Raw genomic sequence first — 24,073 nt, forward strand, 5'->3', positions numbered from 1 at the left:
AAATTCTTTGTGGGTTAAAAGTGGAGAGGCATCTGAAGGCTCTTCAAGGAAAAATGATCTGAGGTGGGGCTTAGAGGACCGAGAGGGCTGTGACATGATCCACAGTGAGTGTGAGGGGGTGACAGCCAGTCCAAGTAAAGGGGACGCAATGGGCAACTTTGGATGAGGAAAATGTTCAAGGTGTGCTCTGTGTACAAATTTGGATAGGATTGTGCCTGGCAGTATGGAAGAAAATAATTGAAAGATATTCTGAGGTTACAACTTGAACAGATTTGAATGTTAGTCTTCCAAACTGATATTAATTCAGTGAATAATGGGGGATCACTAGAGGCTTTGGAGCAAGAGAATGATATTATTTCACTTCAGGCAGATGAATTCTGTAACGATATGAAGGACACTCCAGAACAGGAAATGAGTGGGGAGCAAGATACAAACAGGGCTTACACCAGAAGGAAATAGGTACCTGACAGATAAAAATTAAGGTCACTTTGCAAGACTTCACAAGTAATTTAAATTAGAATGATGAGTTGAAGTGAGAATAAAGGAAACAGAGAGGTGTATACATATTTAGAGCCCTTGGGCTGGCCCATCCTCTGTTAGAGGAGCTCTTTTCTCCTCTATGGGATTCACATTTTCCTCATTCCATTCAGCTCAGCTACCAGCTCCTCAGAGGAGTTTCCTCGACCACCTTATCTGATGTGCTTGTCCCACTGCCCAGTCCCACCATCTCTCACAGCAATTAGTCTGCCTCCTTTACAGTACTTTGACTTTCTTTGTAGAACTAATCTCTACCAAAGTTTATATTCTTTGATTACTTGCTTGTTTTCTGTTTCCACACTCTAGAATGTGAACTCCATGAGGATAGGAGCCTCATGCCTCATGTTCGCCCCTTTATCCCCCATGCCTGGAAATGTTGACTCGCACATATTAAGCACACAATAGAAATTTGCTGAATTAAAATGGACACTCGGGCCTCTGGAAGAATGGTGGATACCATTATCAAAACCAGGAGCGTTGGTAGGAGGTTTGGGAGAGGAAAATGACCAATTTGACGTAAGAACACTAAAGAGTTTGACTTGCAGGCCAGTATAGGTGGTATATTCAACTATTGCAATGGGGATTTGGTCTTAGGAAAGCGATCAAGGCATAAGCCACAGAAAAACACAAATAAGATGTATAACATTTGAAGATTTAGAAATAGTTCCTTAGGTAGAGCATGTAGAATCCTAACCAGAGAGAAGCGCAGAACCTCAGTGAATGTCTGTATTCAGACAGAAAGAGAACAGGAGGGCAGCCGGGTGGCTCAGCGTTTTAGCGCCACCTTCAGCCCAGAGCGTGATCCTGGAGACCTGGGATCGCATCCCACATAGGGCTCCCTCCCTGCATGGAGCCTGCTTCTCCCTCTGCCTGTGTCTCTGCCTCTCTCTCTCTCAATCTCATGAACAAATAAATAAAATCTTAAAAATAAAAGAGAGAACACGAGAGAGGCAGGTAAACCACACAAGGCATCATGAGAGAAGTAGCAGAAGACATAAGAATTTCTAAAGGTGTTCAGTAGGATGAATGTTGCCTAGAGGTTGAACACCAAAAAAAAGGGCTGCTGGGGCAACTGTTTCTATAGTGTACTAGGGACAAAATCAAGATCACAGGAGGTAAAAAAAAAAAAAAAAAAAAGTATCAATGAGAACATGGAGTTAATGGGTATAAGCTATTCTTATGAAACATTAACAGAGCATTAACAGACTCCATCATCGGGGGAATCACATAGAGGTAGGTGGGTAGTTGGTTTGTTTGTACTGAGGAGACCTTGAGAGATAAGTTGATCTAAAAAGGAGAGATTGATGACATGAGGAGGTCAAGGGATACTTGAAGTCCCAGGCCCCAAAGGAGACAGCAGGTGACAAGAAGAGGAATCTTGGTGGGACACCTGGATGGCTCAGTGGTTGAGCATCTGCTTTTGGCTCAGATCATGATCCCAGGGTCCTGTGATCCAGTCCCACATCAGACTCCCCAAGGGTAACCTGCTTCTCCCTCTTCCTATGTCTCTGCCTTTCTCTCTGTGTCTCTCATGAATAAATAAATTATATATATATATATATATATATTTAAGTGAAGGAGGTGAGTTGAACCCGAAGTAGTCAGCATGAAGACCTACAACAGCTACTGGGGGAATCAAGTGGAAGCCAGCAAAGCAAAATAAAAAAATTGTTGGATGGCAAAGAGGCGGTTCAGCTGAGGCCAAAAAGCTTGATCTGACAGCAAACAAGATCAGAAGGGCATAAGGACTTAGGCCGGTGGTACCGTGATGCACTGGGGCAGGTATAGAGATGACCCACAACTAGAGTACAGATGAGATGGGCTGAGAGAAACCAAGATGAATGAAAAGTATAAATATTTTTAACGTACAACCAAGGAGAGCGCCAGCAACTAGAAGTTATGATCATTGGGAGTCAGAGTAATGGTTTGGTGGAAAATTTTGCCTAGTTCATTTCTGTATTTTCACTGAGGACACTAGGTGCCACACGGTTCAATTGCTGTTTGGTTAAAAGAATCAAATCTGTAGTTCTTGAATTTTTAAAAAATGGTCCTGACAGAGTTTGTTTTAGAAATGGTATAAAAAATGTTTATAAAAAATGTTTAATGGAAATGTACTTTAGCTCATTGATTTTCTTTACTATCCCTTTTAATTTAGTGATATCTTATATATCAGTTCTTTTCTTAACTACCATGATGTTATTTAAAAATCTTCATAATGTCCATTCTAGTCCTTTATAGCCTTTAAAAGAGTGGAAAGGGTCCAAACTCTCCTAAGTAGATGAATGCCTAAAGCATCATGAGCAGATGTCTGCCTACCCTTTCCTTAAAGCTCTTCAGAAACAGCCCACAAAAAAAAAAAAAAGAAAAGAAAAGAAAAAAGAAAAAGAAAAAAAGAAACAGCCCACAATTTCTTTGCTATCATTATGAGCACTTTTGTGGACAGATGTAGGCTAAGACTCTGACCTAATTTTATTTTAAACCCATAGCGTTACATGAGCCAACTCTTTACAGCTTGTACAATCAAACTGACCCTGAGTTTTTTATGAGAATCTAAAGTCTTCAAATCATTTGAAGATTTTTTTTTTCTGGCTTTTGGCCACGACAGAAGCAACATTGCCAAAAAAATAAACGAAAAATCTCATAAGAAAGAATCTTTTCATAATCACATTACAATTTCTCAAACTATGAAGTTCAGGGCAATTCAGTTGTTAAATATTCCCCTTTTAAATACTTGTTTTGGAAAAACTCAAGGATCTCTTTTCACCTAAGCCTCCAGGGTCAGCCCTTAATCTTTGACAGCTTCTTGGGGCTCTTCTGAAACACTTCTCCAAAGATACACCCTCTTTTTCTATTCTTTGTAAATGCTGCCTCTGACATTTCTTTGGGTTCTTATAATCTGAGGCTGAGGAGGAGAAAGCATCTCCTCACTTTTCTAGTTTTTTTGCATTGCCTGAAAAATCAGTTCACTTCCTTTTACAGTTTTCTTGTTCATCACTCTACAGACAGGGTGTGTCAGTACCCATGACGTTTCCCTAGTTCTCATAATCATGCTACCTTCTTTTCTTTTTTTAAAAGATTTTATTTACTTATATGAGAGAGAGAGCAAACAAGTAGGGGCCTGGGGTGGGGGGCAAAGGGAGAGGGAAAAGCAGATTCCCCATTGAGCAGAGAGCCTGATGCGGAGCTCCATCTGAGGACCCTGAGTTTGTGACCTGAGAGGAAGGCAGACATTTAACCAACTAAGCACCCCCAGGCTACCTTCTTCTACTGTCTCTAGCTGTTCCAAGTAGACTATTTCCTTTTCTAAGGACAAAGTGCATCCAACACTTTGGATTTCACAGTCCCTGCTCTTGTCTAGAAAAGTGGCAGGGGCCTCTTTCTGGAAGGAAAGACTAAGGCTACTAATGGGAAAAACTATAGGTGTCAATTAGCAAACCACTCAAGTGGGTCACTTAGGTCTCAGGTCTTCCCTGGGGCCCTCAAAAAGGTTTCCTTAGGTCACATCTTCATGTTTATTCAAATTAGATCTCAAATCTGAGACCCTTGATCTCAACTAGGCATTTTAAATTGACTTTCAATGTGTTTAGACTAATATCACATGACTTATAAACTGTTTCTTTGTCACCATCCTTAATCTTTACCAGAGTTGATGTTTAGGAGACAGTGACCATACTGAGCAACATAAGAGCCAAGGTGCCTGTGGTAGCTGATGGTGCTCTTAACTTCTTTATTAAGGTTTTATTGCTTCACTGTCACACTTTACTATTCTTTAAAAAAAAAAAAAATCTATGAGACTAAAATTGGTTGGAAAGCCACATTTCTAAGCCAGCTTCTCTGAGACACTGGTAGGTCATTTTATGAGGCATGGTACCAGGTATGGTCTGGAAAAAGAGGTACTCACCCCGTGCTGAGGAATGTGAACTTACCCCCAAGTGTTATTCTGCAAGGGGAATTCATAGCCTCTGAGTAAGGGTGATGGGCATTGTTGGCAAGAGGACCAGAAGGCTGACAGGAAGGGGGTTGCTCACCCCTTCTGTGAATTTCTCTTCTAGGCCCAGAGCCAGTTAGTCTGAGACTGAAATACATGAAAGGAAGTGGAGTTTTCTTAACCTCAAGTAATAAGTTTCTTACCTGAGAAAGAAATTCTGAGGGAAAGAATGTTGATTTCTTCTTAATAAATGTTCAAAACCCTCCCCTTACTCCAGGGGGGCTTCCAGAGGGTTCCCTGGGCATCCAGAGTGGTCCTCTGCTAGGCTGACTAGATTCGGTAGCACCGGACCTACGAATGGTATTTCCTGCTGGATTCATTCATGATTCCCTTCTTAATGACCCATCCAGCTGAAAAGCAGGAATTTTTCCTATAATCTTCCTTGAGAAAGAGAGCACTCTCATTTTAAACTCTGACAGCACATGTCTCTTCCAAGTAACTGTATTAGGTCTCCAATTGTAAGTTAATATAACAAAATTGGGGCCAGCCTCTCCTGTGCTTACGCATGTGCATTTAGCCTGGTAATGGCAGTCTCTGAGAGGCCATCAAGATGTGTGGCTAGGAGGTGAGAGTGATTTAAAGGACACACTTCATTTTTCAGCCCTGTGGACACAAAGGATTAAAAACAGTAATCTCTAAGTACGGCAGCCACTTAGTAGTTATGTGCTTTTGAAACAAAATTCGTTCATCTGTGTTCTTACCTATAAAAATACCCTCCATATATATATCCAAAGAATGTTTGTTAATACAATGTTTATGGTAGTTTAAAAATTGGAAACAAATGGAAGGGGGCTGGTTAAATAAACTGTGGTATGTCCACACCATGGAGACTATATAGTCACTAAGAAGAGTAAGTCAAGGGGCACCTGGCTGGCTCGGTGATTGAGCGTCTGCCTTTGGTTCAGGTCATAATTCTGGGGTCCTGGGATCAAGTCCCGCATTGGGCTCCCTGCAGGGAGCCTGCTTCTCCCTCTGCCTATGTCTCTGCTTCTCTCTCTGTGTCTCTCATGAATAAATAAAATCTTAAAAAAAATAATAAGCCTCTTATGTATGTATAAGCCTGTCAAGCTTTTCTGAGACATATGAAGTGTAAAAGAAGCAGATTGCGGAGTAATATCTTTAATATGATCTCAGTCAGTTTTTAAAATCCCCAAATTGAGGTACGTCTGGGTGTGTGACATACCACGAAGTCTTGAAGGGCACATATCAAACTGATCACAGTGAGTATGTTATGCAGAGAGAGATTTGAGTAATTTAAGAAGGACTTTCTTTTCTTTACTCTATATACTTTTGTAGTACTTCAGATTTTTTTCAACAAACATAGATTCTCCTCTTACAGGTATAAATTTAAAAATATAAAAAAGAAAATAAGGTTAGGGCAAAATATTTTGAAAGCCATTGGATATACATTTATTTTTGAAACATTGGGAGGAGGAAACACCTCACAGAGTTTTTCTGAGGATGGGGAAGCATCTAAAAAGCAGTGAGCATGGTGCCTGACTCAGCAATGTTGGCTCTGCCTTCCCTCAGTCCTTCTCTTCAACTCCTCCTTCCTGTGGCAAAGTACTCTTTCCAGGAGAATACACTATTTATAAAAAGTGAAAATTAGATGACTTTAAATTCCTGAAGGTCGGCCTGTGTGGAGCCATGGAGAACTTTTCTTGATTTTTTTTTTTTTTTTTTTTGCCAAATAAACAGGTTCCAGGTACTCTGGAACAAGAATATTAGTCCTCATCTCTGGCCTAACTGCAGGCTTATAATGCCCCTTCTTTTAGGTGAAGTATAGGAAAACAGACCTCCTTTAAAAAAAAAAAAAAAAAGATTTATTTATTTATTTTAGAGAGGAGAGCAAGGGGGGAGAAGGAATGAAAAATTCACTGCTCTGTGGAAGGGGAGGAGCAGACAGAGAGGGAGAATCTTCAGCAGACTCCCTACTGAGCAGGGAGCACAACACGATGCTCGATCTCAGGATCCTGAGATCAGGACCGGAGCCAAAATCAGGAGTCTAATGCTTAACCCACTGAGCCACCCAGGCGTCCCAGAAAACAGACTTTCTATGCAGTGCCCACTCCCTAGGCTGGACAGTTACGTCTCTGGCAGCTATAAAGCTTGGCTCTTCTTTGGCCAGACAAATTTTTGGTTGGAATTGCTATATATTCTCAGGAACATATCTCAGGGGACCAATCAATACCCCCCCCAACAAGTCTAACTTACCACAGAGCTAGAATGAATGTAGAATGGCAACTTAACTAACTACTTGTAGGGCTTTGTGGTTTGTGTGTGTGTGTGTGTGTGTGTGTGTGTGTGTTTTCCCTTTCAGTATTGAGAGTCAACTACTGCTGAACCAAAGGGATGTTCTGTAGGGAATGCATTTTCAGGAACATCTTGATTTTCTTTACTTGGACCATAATTCTTTCTATGTATGCTGAAATTAGTAACAAAGGAAAATAATTTTTAAGGGGCAAGAAGTGATAAGTGACTTGTATTATTTCTCTGAAGACAGAGTCCCTGTCTGACCTCTGTTAGCACCAATGCTAACCAAGCTTTGACCGTCCTGCAAATGAATTAATTTCTAAGTGCAAGTATACAGCATGCCATGTGGATAACTCGTGGTTGATTTTGGTTCAAAACACATCATTTCTCTTTCAATAGTTAAACACTAAGCATTTAGAATAAATGGTTGAAAATATCTGCAGCAATTACTCCAGGGGAAAAAAAAGCCCTCATATTTTATGACTAACTGTTTTATCATTTGTGGCATAAAGAAATAAACATTTTTTTAATGATTCACAGATTCCTTCATTTGGTGGATCTGGTGGATATAGATCTCTCTGCAGTGCTTGCTGCCAGGCAGCTAGCCAAGTTTTTTTGGATTTTTCCTCCCCTGTGGATTGGGCCCTTCTGCTTTTCTTCTCCCCTAGGCCTTCTTTTGACTGCTGCACACATTTCTTTTCTTTTTAATGCTTTTTCTGACATGTCTTTATTGGACCCCTCCGAAGTCTCTCTACTTTTCCTTTCTCCTTAATGTGTTCTCTTAATGTGTTTCTTATCCTCTGCCTCAACTTTTTACTCTCTGGGAGGGGTGTGATAGGAACATGACTCCATGGAGAGAACACGGCTGGGCAGTTCTGCTGTTGCTCACTTTGTGGTTGGGCAAGCTCTTTGGACTTCTCACAGCCTCAGTTTTCTCAATCATGAAGTGGAAATAAGAGGCATGTCCGCTTCCTTTACAAAAATCCATGCAATGATGTAAATACATGGAAGACACGCAATGAATTTTCATTCCTTCTGCCACCTTATATGGCAAAGATGATGGTGAGTGATGGTCTGCCAAAAGAGCTAAATTCCCCAGCGGAGGATGATTTAGCCCTTGTTCCTAACTCAAGATAACGTAAAGAACTCCAAATCGTTGGGGAAAACACAAAAGGATATATATTGTTATGACTGATTTCTACTTATTGGCATCCTTCTGGTATATTTAAAGGCCATAGGGGATTTACTCACCTAAGTTGGTCGTCGTTAGTCTATTCTAAGCCAGCGACATCCCATGGAGACTGTCAGAAGGAGCGTTGACAATACTTGTGAATAGCCTTTTAGTGACAGGAGCTGGACTCCCTGAAGTCATGTGTTCTAGTTCACACATATGATGCTAAATGATAAGAACACAGAGTGCCTCACATAACAGATATGTTTTTTTCCTATGGATTGATAGCTACATGTCAAGCAACTGCTTTCTTAAGGCTGTTGGTATGAACAGGAATGCCTACTTTGGTCAACCCAGAATTTGTTTCCTTCAATATCATCATGATCATTTGTCATATTGAGGAAAGAGGTCAGCTAGACCTTTTGCAGGTATGTGACTTGTTATTCATGGTAAAGTACTAGCTTGATAGATTTTTGAAAGGAAGAAAAATCCTTCATTGATTCACCTGATGCTGGGGACTGAAGGATTGTCTATCATTTTCCTACTGTTGGGATTTATCCGACCAGAAAAGCTGATATGAGTCCCTTTCCCGGCAAGCTCCATAACCACTGGCAAAGATCTTTCTCCTCTCTGTGCTGGCATCTCTTTTGAAAATGACTAGAACAGGGCAGCCCCGGTAGCGCAGCGGTTTGGTGCTGCCTACAGCCTGGGGTGTGATCCTGGAGACCAGGGATCGAGTCCCGCATCGGGCTCCCTGCATTATAAAAGCCAAAAAAAAAAAAAAAAAAAGAAAAGAAAATGACTAGAACACTGATCATACACCTCAAAGGATCCCGGCCAAGTCATAGATCTACAGAAGATTAGAATTAGAAAGGAATGTGTTCGTTTTGGATATCTGCCAGGTACCAGGCCTAGTGCTAGTGACTAATTCATTTAATTCTCACACCATCTTGAAAAGTATTACCCTGATTTTCAAGATAAAGAAATTTGAAATTTAAAAAAGATAAAATACTTTATCTAGTGATGCTGCTAGGTTTGTATAATGCTGAAAACCATGCTTATCTCAGCATAATGCAAGAAGGTAAATCAATGATCTAGAGTGACTCGGTTAGCAAATAACAAAACTAAAATACAGAAAGGTTAAGGTTCAAACATTTTCACAACATATGCTTTTTTTTTTTTTAGCAAAAGAGATACTCAAATAAGTTTACTGTAGCAATTATAGTTCTTCTAAGCTAGAAGCATATGAACTGTTGAGAATTTTAAATGAGCAAATCAAATGCAAGAGAAAAGGCAAATCTAAGTATCCTTACTGAAAACAACCCAAATTCCCTCTTCTTTTAGCTTCTCCTCCTGTCAAGAGGATATAAATTTACTGAGTCAATATTTCTCAAAACCTACTCTCTCAAGTCCTAGTTTCTGAATTACACAAAATGTATGCTGGCCTCTGGTGACCCAGATAGAAGCTCAAAGCAGGGATTTGACAGTGACTTTGAAAGATATTACTACTGCAGTTCTTCCCTTGGCAAAGAGCCTCATGAAATGAAACTAAACAAGCTGCCATGCATAGGTTGCTAACGTGCAAATACTTGTCTGTGTTCAGCCTGCTTTCCATGAGACTAGAAATGATAAGCAGCATCAAGTCTTCCAATTAACACCAAGATGTGTTGAAACTCAGGCAACATAAATTCTTACACTCTTTCCTCTGAGAAATCACTCACAGACCTTTGCGCTAAGCCTTCTGAGCTAAGGCCATTATTTAATTAGTCAATCCACTTTCCGACTGTATTGCATTTCTAGGAATCTTTTCTTCATATGTTTTTCTCTGCATTTTAAACATCCCTTTTCTTTTCAAAGGAAATTGTGAAATTTAAAGAGGATATCTTGGAGGTTTGGCTATATTTTTTCTTTATAATCTTACAATGAGCAAAGCTACACATGGCTCCTAGGATACATTTAGTTGAGGCTTCAAATTCTGTTCAAAGTCTTGAGTGAAATATGGTCATCACAGAAGGAAGGGCAAGGGAAGCATTATGTGTCTTTGCGTTCACATCGTTGTCAAACAAATGTGCTTCAGAGCTCATTCAACAACAATGTCCTATAATGTGCCATTGTCCTTTGCCCAAGCAATATATTCATTACCAAAACTCCTGCCCTCCCCAAACTGAAGATTTTATTTTTTTAAAGATTTTATTTACTTCTTCATGAGAGACATAAGGAGAGAGGGAGAAGCAGAGACATTGGCAGAGGGAGAAGCAGGCTCCATGCAGGGACCCCAATGTAGGACTCGATCCTGGGACTCCAGGATCATGCTCTGAGCCAAAGGCAAATGTTCAACCACTGAACCACCCAAGTATCCCCCTAAACCAAAGATTTTAAATCATATATCACCATATTTCACAAAGTGGAATTTATAACTTTTTAATTTTTCTTTTTCTTCCTCAAAATACTGCTAGGAAATATTTACTTTGAATGGTTATAGATCCTGAAATGCAACTTGGACAAACCTCTTGATCCTTAGGACTGGATTTGGAAACAATTTTCAGACGACTTTCTGTGGAGCCACCTTGACCTCATTGTTGGGTGGTGAAGGCTAAGCAGCCAGGTTTCTATGAACATCATCCCTAAGGCATCTTACTTGCTCTTACTTGCTTTATTGATTAGCATCTTACATAAGATTCTTGGAGGGGATGAGTGAAAATAGCTCTGCCACAAAATAAGAGTATGAAACCCCCTGCTTCATAATATCCCTCCTAAGAGATCTTCAAGCTTCTGCTTATTTCTAGAGAAGAAATGTATCCATCTTATATATATTTGTGTACAAAGCTAATTGCCAAAAGAGTTTCTTATAAACTGATATATACTTTCCTATGAGTTTCATTCAACTTCAGTTATTAACTCTGTACATGGCATTATGCTAAGGAGCACATGACAACAAAAAGATTTGTATATGACAGTGTATTCTCAAATGTTTTAGTGAAATTGGAGGCAGGAAGACAAGAAGACAAAAATACAGATATTTACAATCCATGCAGAATAAAATGTGAAAGAAAAATGTAGGGAAACAGCTAAGAGAATTTCAGATCAAGCTATTATTCCCTCTGTTTCCAAACAAGTAACAATGTCAGATAAATTATAAAATGATAAAACCAATGACATAGCCAAGTTCAAAAGCAAGATTAAGATGTCCGTGGACCAAAAGTGGAACATACATGCAAGATGGTGAGCAGTGCTGATGCCACAGGCTTTTGGGCTTCATAATTAGAAATAAGCAAAGATTAGCCCTAGCTCAACTCCTATGGGATAACCAGGACTAAATTTACTTGTACAGGAGAAGGAGCACCTAAGCCAGGTAGAGAACCTCATGTCTGAAGCCTGGATGGCCCCTTTTGTGGACAAAAGCTCAACTTTGGTTTGGTTTTAAAGAATGACATTTTGCCTGGGATGAGAGCTTTATCTGAAACAGTAGATCTAGAGAGGCCAGTGGACATCATGGACTTAAACTACCAAAGGACACTTTGGCTCTCTGACTGGATTTGCAATTTTCTCATTATGGATTAAAACTCAAAATTCCAGCAGAACAATCTGCTTCTGAACTGGGAGCTGTATGAACCACATGGAGATAATAAAAAAAACTTAAAAACAAACAAACAAACAACCTTTTAAAGCAGACAAAGAAAAGAGGAAAAAAAGAAAAGCAAAATATTTCCCCTAAAAATAAGTCTACAAATATTTCAAATTTCAAAATTTCAGAAAATTCCAAAACACATTAGATAACTATATCAAGAAAGTCAACAAAATTAATATTCCCTCCCAATAAAAGTTGACAAATGTAACAGTTTGACAAAGACTTTAAAATTGATAGAGCCGATCCTTATTATTTGTGGATTCCAATAATCATGAATTCACCGTTTCTTTAAAAGTTTATCCCTGGTCATTTGCAGACATGTGCAGAGTGGCAAAAAATTTCGGTTTTCCAGCCAGCACATTCCCAGCTGAGGTGGTGCCTTCTTGTTTCAGCCCTCATACTATAAACAAGTGTCCTTTTCACAGTCTACGTAATGCAAATTTTTTACATTTTTGTGCTTTTTAATGATGATTTTTAAAATGACCCCCAAGCATAGTGCTGAAGTGCTGGTATTTCTAAGCATAAGAGGGCTGTGATGTGCCTTATGGAGAAAATGTGTTACGTAAGCTTTGTTCAGGCAGGAGTTATAATGCTCTTGGCTAGGAGTTCAATGTTAATGAATCAATAGATATTAAATAAGGTGTCTTTAAACAGAAACATACATATAACAAGATTATGTATTGGTTGGTTGGCCAAAATGTGACCAAAGATTCATTGGAACTGTGAGCAATGATAGTATTTTCTAATTCAGTGTTTATGTTGACTTGATAGAAAATAACACCATGAATAATGAGAATTGACTGTGTGTGTTTAAAAGGAGCACATTAAAAAAAAATAACTATTGAAAATAAACAGGAAATGAAAGGGAAAATCAGGTAAAAATGAAATAATAGATTGATGAACAAAGAAAATAACTATTAGAAATTTTACAATAAAAGAATATTGTAATTGAAATAAAAATCTCAGTAGATGACATAAATTCCCTACTGGACACAAAGAGATAACTAGTGAATTTGAAGGTAACAGTTAGAAACTTACCCAAAATACAGCTCAAAATTCCAGATACCTGATATGATAAGAGATATAGAACAGATAAAATATTCACTCTCTATGTACATGTAATAGGAGTCTCCAAAGAAGAGAATGGGGGATATGACATTTCAAATATTCCAGAAAGGAAATTTTGAGGACAAGAGTGTTCAGACTTGAATTGTGATGTAAGTGCTGAAGAGAAAAAATAAAATACACACCTACACATGTCATAGTCCAACATCAGAAGAATAGTCCGACATGAAAGGAAAGGGGAAAATATTGAAAGCTATCAGAGAAACAGATCACCCATAAAGGGATGAAAATTAGACTAATGGCAGAAACTTCTCCAGCACATGGAGTCCAAAATATAATGAGTTAATATCTTCAAAGTGCTAATGGAAAAGATGTGTCAGTGTAGAATTTGGTACCCTCAACTATCTATCAAGAGTATAGGCAAAAAACAAGACATGTTTTGAAATACAAAGACAAGAGAGTTCACTACCCATGGGTTTTCACTAAAATAATTATTACAGGATGAATTCCAGAAAGAAAAAGGAGGACTCTAAGAAATCATACAAGCATACAAGAAAACAGGGATGAGCCCAAAGGGGTGTGAAAATGCATCTGTGTATGCATGTATGTTTCATTACTAATATTCCTGGTTTTCCATTCCTAATGAGCATATGGAAGTATTGAACTTTTCTAACCCCTCAAATTTAGGCAGGACCATATATGAGTAGCTTTGGCCACTGAAATGTGAGTTGAGATGTATATTATTTTCAGGAGGAAGCAATAAAGGGTCAGTTTCATAGTGTCCATGGTCATTTCCATGTGTTCCAAAACCTTTCTTCTCAAAGGGTGGTTTGGGGATCAGCAGCATCAGCCCCAGCTGGGCTCATGTGAGAACTGGAAGAATCCCAGGTTCCATTCCAAGTTTGCAGAATCAGAATCTTCATTGTAATGGGATCCTCAGATGACTTGTCTGTACATTAAAGTTTGAGAAGCACTGTTCTGTCAGATAATACATCCTCTCTCAGTTTGGGTCATTGAGTTCTCCCCATGGATAACAGCTGGTGTAGAGTCAGAGATTCTATGAATATTGAAGGAAATCTTTGCTGAAGGAAGCCAAATAGATTTTGGAGATAGTTTGCATTTTCAGAATCACCTAACCTGGGGCACTTGGGTGGCTCAGTCATTTAGGCATCTGCCTTTGGCTCAGGTCATGATCTCGGGATCCTGGGAACAAGCCCAGCATCAAGCTCCCTGCTCAGCGAGGAACCCACTTGAGATTCCGTCTGCCCCCTCCCACTTGTGCTTACCCTTGCACATTCTTTCTCTCTTTCTCAAATAAATAAATAAAATCTTAAAAAAAAATTCATCTAACCTATCCTGGCAGCTATAACTAAGGTGGTGGTAGGCAGAAGGGTTCCCCAATAGACCCATGCTCTAATCCCTATAACTTGTGAATATGTATTACATTAAATAGCAAAAGGAATTTACCAAAGTAATTAAGGTTATAGACCTTAAGAAGAGTAGCCTGAATTATCCAGGTGGGCCTAATCTAATCACATGACACCTTACAAGCAGAGAACTTTTAACATCTGGAGGCAGAAAATATATTACAAAAGAAGTTAGAGAGACTGCCAGCAGAAGAAGGCTTTCATGCACTATTACTGGCTCTGAAATGGAGGGGACCATGGTCAAGGACCATAGAGAGACCTCGAGGAGAGTGTTGGCCTCTAGCTGGCAACTAGCAAGGAAAGAGGGACTTCTGTCCTACAAGCCCAAAGAACTGAATTTGGCTCAAAACCCGAATGAACTTAGAAGTGGGTTCATCTCCTGGCTCCAAAAAGCAATTTAGCCTTTCCAACACCTTCTTTTTAGCCTGTAGAAAGAAACTCTAGGTAAGCTAGGGGCCCAGTCAGCCATACTCTACCCGGACTTCTGTTGTCCAGAATTGTGAGATAATTACTGTTTTAAAACACCTACGTTTATGTTAATGGTTAAGGTAGCAATAGAAATTGAATACAGTCATGGAGCGCCTGGGTGGTTCAGTTGGTTAAGCATCTGCCTTTGTCTCCTCATGATCCTGGGGTCCTGGAATCTAGCCCTGCATCAGCTCCCTGCTCAGAAGGAAGTGTGCCTCTCCTCCCTCTGCCTCTCCCACCCACTTGCTGGTGCTCTCTTTTTTTTCTCAAATAAATACATAAAATCTTTAAAAAAAAAAAAAAAAGAGAATATAGTCAGTAAACCAACTATTGAACACAACTTTGTTTCCATTTAATGTTTCTATATTAACAGCATTGCAGTGTTTAGTATAAATGAAGATCTTTGTTGTATTTGAAAGGAGGATAGAAACACCGAATAAAGTGAGATTTTACAAAATTCAAGTTGGTTATTAAAAAAATTTAAGAATCCATCAAAAGAATGGAAATACAATCTATAATTTCCAAACTAGCAGAAGAAATGCTAGAAAATAAGGAGAATAAAGTTCTGCCAACTTAAATTAGAGAAGAAAGGAAAAGGTAGTAAAGAAACGCTAGAGTAAGCAGAAAATACAAAACAAGATGGTGGTTGTTCAAACTTAAAGCAATGCCACAGTTTTCTGCAGTAATTGTTTCAGTTCTCAGCCCCACAACAATTACACATGTTCTTTTGGTTCCATATCCTTGCCAATGCTTGATATTATATGACTTTAACTTTTGTCTAATCTTGCGGGTGTATGTCTGGAATATACCCAACTCAGTCAAATATATTATACATTTTGCATACGTCTGGTTTGGGTTTGCTAATGTTTTGTTCAGGTCTTTTGCATGTATGTTTATGAGTAATTTTCTTTCATATACAATCCTTATCTGGTTTTGATAAAATGAATTAGGAAGTGTTTTCTCTTTTTCTAGTCTTTGGAAGACTTTATTTTAGACTGTGATTGTCTGTTCCTTTCATGTCTAGTAGACTTTGCTTGTAAAGTCATGAGCAAGACTTTTTTCTTTGTGAGAAGATTTTTAATCATTGATTGAGTTTCTTTAAGGGTATATGAAGAAGAGCCTGGTAGTAAAAAGAATGAACGTTGGGGCCATGCTCGTCATGATCAGTCTCAACATTGAGTTATTAACTCTGTAAAACACATTTAACTTCAGGATGCCTCAGTTGTCCCAGCTATAAAATGGAACACACAGGAGGGTCATGAGGACTAAATGAGTTGATATACATAACCCACATATGACAGTGCTCTGTCCACTGTGAATACTACATAAGCATTTATTTTTATTGTTATTATTTCTCTTTTTTCTTGAATGTTTTTTTTTTCCCTCTTGAATGGTTTTTGCCTAAGACAAAATTTTCAAATTTGGTGGCCTGAAGCTGCTCATGCTTTTCTGTTACCATCTTTTTAACTCTTAACTGGGTCTTCAGCCCTCTCCCTTTTTGGATCTATAATAGTGTTTGGGATTTCTGTTTTCTTCATCTTGCCATTTAATAAAGTTTTCAGAAGTTATCTATTTTATTCATCTTTTCAAGTGGCCAATCTTTGGCTTTGTTGGGCTTCTGTATTTTCTGTTTCATTGATCTTTGTATCATTTATATTTCATCTGCTTTCTTTGGATTTATTTTATTGTATTTTCCCTAATTCCTTAGGTTTGATATTCATCATCTTAAGTTTCAGACTCTCTTGTTTTTCCTTTATAAAATGTTCAACCAAATACTGCTCTGGTTGCTTCCCACAGTGCAATAAAGGGAATTTCATGATAAAGTCCCAGGTATTTATAACCTGAAGCAAAAACAATGGAAATTTGAAAGTTATTTACAAGTCTACTACTTCCAAATATATGGCAGTTTTAAAATCATCTTTATTGTTCTCTAACAATTATATTGTAATTTTGTTAAAAGTAATTTTTTTACTAAACTTCTTTGAAGTTTGTTGAGATTTGCTTTATGACTAATATCCATGTGTTGTTGGAAAGAATATGTAGCCCTTGATCTGGAGATGTAATATATATCTCTTCCATATATATCAAGCATTTTGAATGTGTTTTTCAAATCCTTTATTTTAATGATTTTCTTAACCTGGAGTGAAGGGTTTTTGTAATATTCTACTTCATTGGTTAATTTGCCAGTTTCACCTTGTGATCTGCTTGGACCAATTCAAACATGTCTTATTACATATATAAGCATTTTTAAATGGTTTTATCTTCCTAGGGAATTTAACATTTATTCATAATGTAGTAACCATATTTATCAGTAGTAATGTTTTTGCCTCAAAATCTGTTTTGTCTGATACTGTTACAGCTAGTCTACTTTTCATTATGTTAGATTTATTTCATATATCATTTTCTATTCTTTTACTTTCAATGTATCTTTATAGTTAAGTTTATGAAAATCTCATGCAAACATTTTTTTATTGCAATCTGGTAATCTTTGCTTTCTTCACTCTGTTTGCATTTACTATGATTACTGATAAAATTGGAATCATTTCTATCAACTGATTTTGGGATCTCTAGTTCGTACTTTTGTTGTGCCCAAGATTGCGAGTCTGAGAAACCACCAAGGAGCGGACACCGATGCAAGCGCACGAGGGTTTATTAGCAATCTCAAGCTCGAGCTTGGGTCCAAGTATACCCGACACAGAGGAGCAGGGACTTGGACCCCGAACTAGGTTACAGCTGGGTTTTTTATAGGCTGGTCTAGGGGATTTTCAGAAGGGGTGGAGGAATTTCTCAAGTTCTGTTTACATTTTGATATGGGGCTTTCAAGGGCACTGAGCTCTGTTCTTATTCTAATATGGGGCTTTCTAGGATGTTAAGGTGTAAGCTGTTTTCTTCCTGTAACTGAAGTAAGGTAAATTTCAGCTCTTATTCACCGGGGCCTGGGAAGTGCTAACGCTGAACTTGAGGTGGAATGGCCTTGATTTTTCTCGGCCTCCACACTTTAATATTTCTTTTTTTCCTTTTTTGCCTTCTTTGAACTATTGAGACTTTTTTATTATACTTTTCTGTCCATTGGTTTTAAAGTCATATATCCATTGCCATTCTTAGTGGTTATTCTAAATCTCAATATGCATACTGAAAGGCTAAAGTAGTATCTGTACCTGCCTATCAAACAATTTAGGTCTTTTATAACATTTTAACTCTAATTACCCTCCTTCAAATTTACATGCCTTTGTCGTCAAATGTTTGGGCTCTGTTTTTATTAACCCCACAGGTTAGATGTTTTATATAGTCAATGCTTTATATAGTCAGCCTATCTTTATTAACACCACAGATTAGATGCTTTATATAGTCACGGTTTATTTAGATATATTTGAAATATTCCATTTTCTTTGATCCCTATTCTTTCTTAAATCCTAGATATTCAAGGCTCATCTTTTTTTGTCTGGAGTACATCCTTTATAAGTTCTTTCAGAGAGGGTTCAATGAAAATAGTGAATTTGGTTTTCTTGTTGTTTGTGTAAAATATCTGTATTTAGTTCTCTTAAATATTACTTTTACTGTGAAAATAATGATCTCCCCTTAACACTTTGAAGTGACCTTCAGTTGACCTTCAGTTGCTGTTGAGATGCCAATTGTCATTCGAATTGCTCTTCCTCTGTTCTGTTACTGCTTTTATAATTTTACCTTTATCACTGGTAATCTCAAGTTAGCTGATTAATATAACCACTTATTTATCCTGTGTGATTTTCATTGGACTTTCTGGTGTGGGATTTGTATTTTTAGTTATTTGAAATTATTTTTCCAAGAAAATTCTTTGAAAGTAGTTTTCTCACACTTTGTATATCTTTGCTTCTCTGTATTGTGTCTTCTGTCATTTCAACTCTTCCTTCATTTAACATGTATCTCCCTTACTCTAATACGCTTTTTGTTCCATCTATGAAGTTTCCAAAGCCTTTCTGTATATTTCATTTGTGTACATTCCTTTTTAACATTCTTTTTAAGAATTTTCCTTAAGCATATTAAATTTGACTTTGTATTCTGTATCTGACCATTTTACCATATGAATTCTTTGTGTTTTCTTATTTTTACCATCTCCTTTTCTCCTTTCTTATTTTTTCATCTCCTCCTATTTTTGCCACCTTGTTTCCTCATGTGTTTTTTGATATTTCTATGTGCTTTCATGATTGCTGGAATTTAGGACAGCTTTTCTTATAGTGTGGGTTAGTATGTATACTTCCTGGGAGAACTTATATTTTCTTTTGAGGGAGATGAAGTTGGAATGGGCTGGTGATCAGCATGAATCAAGACAACTTTAAACAAAGTTCTTCAAGGTCCACTCTGTGTGAATTGTGTCCCAAATTCTCTTGAGTCCTGTTATTAGGAATTCTGTAGGAGACTTTACCCCATCCCTCACTGGCAAGATTCCTTATTATTTTTCTCTGTGAAGCTGAGTGCTTTTGTTTTGTTGATGTCATCCCATTTTATTTTATTTTTTTTTAAATAAACTCCATTGTTCACAGAAGTTTTAGGTTTGTGGCAAAATTAAGCAGAAATTACTTAAGTTTCCCATGTGCTTCTGCCCACCATGAGCATAACCTTCCTAACTATCAACATACTCCACTGGAGTGGGAATGCATTTATTACTATTTATTTACTTATTTAGCATTTATTACAATCAATTTACCTACATTGACATATAATCACCCAAAGTTCCACAGCTTACATTATGGTTTACTCTTCACGTTGTATATTCTATGGTTTGAGCAAATGTATAATTTTATATGTCTACCATTGTAGTATCATAGAGGGAAGTTACAGTACATCAAAAATCCCTATGCTCTACCCGTCACTCCATTCTTCATAACCCAGAAACCACTGATTTTTTTATTATCTCCATAGTTTAGCCTTTTGCAGAAACTAAATGGGTTCCCCCCGCCCCTTTTCCTACTTTACTCTTTCTCTGAGGCTTTTGTCTTAGGGTCTTGGCATTGGAGGGAGACCTTGACCCTCTTCCACAATTTGTAGTCCAGAGATGTTATCCCCTGTACTCTGCTCTTATAGGCTATGGAAGTGGAAGGCTCCAAACCACCAGGAAACCAGCAGATCCCTTTAGGATATCCATCAATTTCCTCTCTGGATTCATGCTTTCTCATTGTTTTTGTCTCTGAGGAAAACTCCTTGCCAACTCAGCTGTCCATTTAACATTTTTTTTTAAATTTTATTTTTATGAACTGTAGTATTTTTAGGTGTTCTGTAGGAGGAAGCTTCCTCAAAGTATCTAGTACTCCATGTTGTTGCATCTAGAAGTCCCTTAATCCAATCAGGGATTTGGCATAAATTTTGTGCCAGGCTCACAGTAGGCCCTTAGTAAACCAAGAATAAAATACAAGGTGGTAAGTCCAAGAATGAAAGTGCATACAGGGTGCTATAGCATCACGGAGGGAGTTGTCTTGCACAGGCTGAGGATTAGGGAGCTGTTGAAGAAGATGACCAGGAAGCTATACTTGAGCCTCAAGGTGTCAGCCAGGTGAATATGGAAGCCATATTGAATAAACTTAGCCAAGGAAGTCAGCACTGAGGGAATGGTGGATATTCAAATGTAAAGTGTTGGGAGGTTGGAGAGAATTGGTAGAACTGAAGCTCTAGAAGAGTGGAGCTTGGTCAGCTCCTGCAGAAACCTGCTGAGGTATTTGTGGCATTACCATACCACACTGAACAGGAAAAATGGACTGAAAAAGTTCTAAATTATATTGACGGTGTGCAGTGTAAGAAAGCATTTCCATGGCTCTTTCCCTCACTGCCTTGTCCAGATTCAGGCTTAAAGGGAAACAAAATATGGGGTACTTGGGTGGCTCAGTCAATTAAGCTTTGTTCCCGGGGTCCCAGGGTTGAGCCCTGCATCAGGCTCCCTGCTCAGCAGGGAGTCTGCTTTTCCATATCCCTCTTTCCCTGCTGGTGCTTTCTCTCCATCTCTCACATAAATAAATAAAATCTTTTTTTTTAAAGGAAAACAAAATAGGAAGGGTGGTCATCTCTGTCTAGAAATTATCTTCTAATTCTGAATTGTCTGCTACTCTTCCTGTAATCCTATAACTTGATATATAGCCTCAGTACCTACCATCCTCCTTTAAATGGTAAGCATCACAAAGGCAGGGAGTATATCTGACTTTTTCCTGTAGCCTGGTATTTGACAAGTGTCTTTATGTTTCTTGAATATACATAATTAATAGTCATTGGGAATGACTAAGTAGAAAGCAGCATTTTTCATTCAAAACTACTCTAGATAAGTTGAATCTATTTGCATCCTTCTTTACTTTTACCTATTGCTGCCCACTGAAAGAAATGGAAGTTTTACAGACAGAGGACAGGAAAATCCACTTTGGAGCAACATGCTCTTCAGGATGAGGCTGGTGCTGAGAGACCATGCTTTAAGTTTCAAAGGACAACCTGAAAACACTAGGTTTTAGGGGTCAGAAAATATATTTCTCTAATTCCTTTTTGGTTTCTTAAAATATGTCCATGGTCCAAGATCAACAAACTAAGAAGTATGAGCACATAGGAACAAAGTTGAGTGTTGTCATCCATTAAACTTATAACCCAGTAAATTTGGCACATGATATTGTTTGATTAGATTCATATGTTAAGGCATTCAGATAAGTCACTTTAATTAAAATGATGTTTAAATAACTGAATAAAGTAGTTTTAGAGGCAGCAAGACAATGGGAAAGGCAAACCTGGATGAAAAAAAAGCAGTCTGAGGTCCCTCTGAAGGCTCCCCAGAGCTGGGTAGCTCATGAATCGTTTCTCATTCTGTGGTATTAGAATAATAGCAATACCATACATTTGTTGAGTACTTACTATGAGCCCATATAGATTTAAATGTTTTACTTGTATTAACCCATTTATGTCCCATTTACCCACAAAACTATCATATGACAGTACCAGCCACCTTTTGACCAATGTAAATCTGGAGACCCTAGGCAGAGATAAACCTTTCCCTTTTGTTTAGGAGCTGACTCCTTTCACTGTGTTCTAAAAATGGAACCCAACAATCCAATATCAATGGCCGTAATGGGAATTTGACAAGAGAATCATTATAAGAGCAATGATGGACCTGTCCTTTTGGGCAGGGTAAAAAGGAACCTGGGATAGGAGAGAGGGCAGAGATATAATTAGTGGCACATGTTGGTCCTAGGCCCCTAGAAAAAAAGAAAGGGAAAACGGAAGGAAATTTAGAAAGGGAACTGGGAAAAGATAGCAAACAACTTCTATGTCCTTACCTAAAGAGTGCCCAGAGGCATCAAGTCGTTCACAGTATTGTGTTACCTGCCTCCAAAAAGGATTGGATGATTAGATGCAGTGCTAGAAAACCCAGACAGCTGTCAGGATTCAGTGACAGCCAAAATGAAGCAAAGCTGGCAGGCAACATCAGGTGGTTTGTTAGAGACTGTGAAGAGAAGGTGAAGCAAGAATGCTGGGGTCTCCCCTCTCTTTTTGTGTGTGTGTGTGTGGGGGGGTGGTCTCCTCTCAATTGTCCAACATGGAATTTATCTTTGAATTGCTCTAGACAGTGTCTTTTTCCATTCTTCTTTCAAGTGACTGGCATAAGCACCACATGCTCCAGAAGACAATTTCGGTCTTCATATTTTGTCCTTTGTAATATGTCAAGCTTTATTACCTTTTGCAATAAATAGAAACATAGTGAAATTGTTACACAACAGGCCTGAGCAATAGTAACAGTTTAGGTATTTACCTGCTAAAATGTTCCCCTTGTACTAGTTTTTCCTCTAGATCTGACTCTCCACCACAGATATTTTGGTAAATGCCATCTGAAAATAACAACAAAAACTATGTAATTGTGTGTTTATAAAATGAAATTGTCTGCCATGTTCTAAAAAAGATTACAAATTGCCACTTCAAATATGCTAATTTAGAAGGGGTGGGGGAGGACATTTATTTTAAACTATAAAAAATAGTAAAAAGGGAGAAATGCTGATTTAAGAAAAGATACTGCTAAATTGGAGCTAATTCAAAGAAAGGGACTAAAAATAATAAAAGGCCTCAAGGAATGAATATTTTCAAAATTGAGAGAATTTAAGAGTCTAACATGACAAACTACAACCAGTCCTACAAATACCTCTGGGGAATTGGATTCCAAGAGTCTGCATTGTTCAAAGGAGAAAAAATAAAAGCACTGAAATAAAAGCTACCCAAAGGAAAAAAAATGAACTTTTAAAACTAAATGTTTTAAATGTTTTTACTTAGATCAGCTCTCCGATGCCTGGAGTCATTAAAAACTAGCCAGGCAAAGCATTTGTTTTCAGATAACAAGCTCTAATCAAGTAAGTAGGGTGTGGTTAATGATTTATTATATCATACATTTTGAATCTCTTATGTCTGGACCTGAATAACACACTGGAATGGTTTAGAGCTATTTTATATACCTGTAACCAGTATTCACTTAGTAGGCATAGAGTAGGGCACACCCAAAGCTTGAATAAACTAGAGAGTTCCATATTATTTTACAGGGTCACAAATCTGTAAAGATGTTATTTTATGGAGCATAAACCTGATCCATAGTAAAGCATTAAAATGGTTAATGATTAATTTTTGTAGGGATGTATTTCCCTTAAATATATGATTTTCCAAGAGTGTTGACAGTTTGGAAGGAGAATAAAGAAAATCTGCAAATCTTTTACACTAGGAAAAAAAAGAGAACAAAAACAAGGACTTTAAAAATATATCTTGTATATATGAAAGTCTAGTGTCCCAAGAAAGTCTGTTGGCATTTTCAAAAAGGAGGAAGAATGAGCCAAGAATGGCCTCTACCTACTATAGCACCACCCTCCAGAATCGACCCCATTTTCTGTTCTTTGCACTCACAATGATGTGTTAGAGATTTAAATATTATGCTCTTGAAATATAATAGAATTGTCTCCATACAGACTGTCTAGACAGGGAAGGGATGTCTGTTTAATTTCATTTTACGTAGCAGCTAACAGTCTTTTACAAATAAATGCTTTTGATGACGATGTTGATGTTACTATAAGCAGGTGGCCAAAATTTGGGGGATAAAGCTTGATACCTTTACATTAGCACTTTATAGTGCATGCATATAACATGGAGTGCTATATAAAATTTACAAATGTCTGGCTATTTATTGAATAATAAATAATTTCAGCACATTTTATGTTTCTTAATATTACCTTGTTAAATTTGTTTATGTGGAGGAGGAAATATCAATCTGCCTATTCAGAAAACAGGCTAGAATCCCTACTCACTTTTCCTAGTGTCTGAAATGCACAAGTATTCTTGTACATTTGTATTTTAAAGAAAAAAATTAGATGTCCCATGAATGAGAAAGCTATCAAGAATTAGATTTCCTGCAAGATTTGAAAAAATAGAAGTGGAGTTTCTACAATGAAAAATAGCACCTCTGTTCCATTTATTTAATGTTAGACACTCATTCTTTCAACATATACTTGAGTCCTCGTATATAAGAGTGAGCCAGTCAAAGATTCCTGTCCTTCTGGAAC

The 24,073-nt window shown here is 37.8% G+C and overlaps 1 protein-coding gene across 4 annotated transcripts in view; it reads left to right on the forward strand.

The window, feature by feature from the left end:
• ADAMTSL1 (ADAMTS like 1) overlaps positions 1–24,073 on the forward strand; it is an 873,417-nt gene that overhangs the window by 548,120 nt on the left and 301,224 nt on the right. The gene's annotated exons all lie outside the window — the stretch shown is intronic.

This window comes from Canis aureus, chromosome 10 (assembly GCF_053574225.1).
Source record: "Canis aureus isolate CA01 chromosome 10, VMU_Caureus_v.1.0, whole genome shotgun sequence".
Taxonomy (NCBI): Eukaryota; Metazoa; Chordata; class Mammalia; order Carnivora; family Canidae; genus Canis; species Canis aureus.